A 1,907-nucleotide genomic window follows, 5' to 3' on the forward strand; every position below is an offset into this window, starting at 1 on the left:
GCTATACGTTTGCAAAATAAGAGAATGTTTTTTTCATGTCCGTTCCACAGAAAATGTGGTATAAAATCTGAAAGCCTTGCATATAATTCCGAACAGTTTATTGTTAACACGTTCGCTGCCATGTGCCCCACCTGTGGGTCATAACCGACTTTTAGTTATAAACCGCGTGACACACCGCTGTGTCAGTCACAGACAAATAAGTTTGAAAGCCAATTTTCTCTTGTGGCATATGAGTTTTGGACACTGTGATTGCTTCTTGGTACCTCTTGAATGTTAATTTTTTTATACTTAATATATTATGCGGCAGCGAACGTGTGAATTAATAGTATTAATATTAACTGATGGTAGGTAAAATTTGTTTTATCCTGCAATTAATGTAATGGCCAGTATTTTTTAAATGTTGATGAAATAGTTTTTACCAAAACAAATTATGCTTGAGTAGTAATATAAACATGGCATACATCGCAACCCGAAGTATAATATTATAGAACAAAGTGTTTTGTGTCTGCAGGTCTGTTTATTTGTTCATGAAAAACATTGTCACCTCTGGTCACCATGAAATTTTCAGCCTAAAGTGTTCAAAGTGTTCTAAAATTCTAAAACCCATGTTTTGTTAATTTTCTTATTAACTTCCCTCTTCTTCCCGGAGCCTGGCTTGGCCTCGGTGCTCGATTTGCAATCAGCGGGTCGCAGGTTCGGATCCCCGTCTCCAAACATGCTCGCTCTTTCAGCTGTGGGGGTATTATAATGTAACGGTAAATCCCACTATTCGTTGATAAAAGAGTAGCCCAAGAGTTGGCGGTGGATGGCGTTGACTAGCTGCCTTCCCTCAAGTTTATTTCTGCTAAATTAAGGGCGGCTAGGCGCAAATAGCCCTCATGTAGTTTGCGCAAAATTCAAAACAAACAATTCCCCATTCCTGCCTGATATTACCGGCGTATGACGAACACACGTCTTCCGCCATCCCCGTGAAACTAACTAAATGCCGCGCTTGAGAGAGATTGCGTTTGTAATAAAAGTTCCCGCAAACACGATTTATATAGATTCAAAGATCTTTCCAGTTGACACTAGGAGAACAAAGTCCACAAAAAAAACGTAAACAAAAATACAGTGAATAGTGTAGAAAATGAACGATTTCACCAAGTGTTTCGTCACTTGTCTATAGCAAGTGTTTTAAGAGACAAAAAATATAAAATTACTCAGTTTAGTGTGATAAGTGGATCCCACAGATAGTGGAGTTGTAAAATTATATTAAAAAGCCGTTAATATGAAGATTAAAACAACGCTTCAGTTTCGATTTATCTCACAGAGCGCGTAAATCTAAAACATATAGATAAATATCTATCATTCCACAACAAAATCATAATCAGGTATTGTATAAATTATACATCCAATCAGATCTATAAAAATCAATTACAATAACCACAGCAAAAGTTAGTAATAAGCTGCTATCATAATAATTAGGTGAGGCTGCACGTGTAGAAAATTATATAAATACTGTTTATTGTAGTTATAACGTAACTTCTTTATCTGATAACACAGGCCTGTGATGGTTTTACTGTCTTGAATTTTTTACATGTTCTACATTAATTCCTGTACGCTGAATCCAAAAATGATATTCATTTTTCTCCATCACCTGCAGATTTTTCACAAACGTCATAACGCAATACATAAAAGAAAGACCACAACACGTAGTTTTGAGACTAAAAGACGTAGATTTCACACAAAAAATCAGGATGAATGAGGATACATATTTGTTTGACATCAATTTTTCTTCCCTTTTCTTCGGTTTGTTTGTATTTTTGTTAATAAATATAATACTAAAAAATTTTCATCATGGTAAACGAAATAATAATTTGATCTAATTAAGAGTTGTTTTTTTCTTCCCGATTTGTACAAACTCCTTA

This window comes from Limulus polyphemus, unplaced genomic scaffold (genome assembly GCF_000517525.1).
Source record: "Limulus polyphemus unplaced genomic scaffold, Limulus_polyphemus-2.1.2 Scaffold632, whole genome shotgun sequence".
Classification (NCBI taxonomy): Eukaryota; Metazoa; Arthropoda; class Merostomata; order Xiphosura; family Limulidae; genus Limulus; species Limulus polyphemus.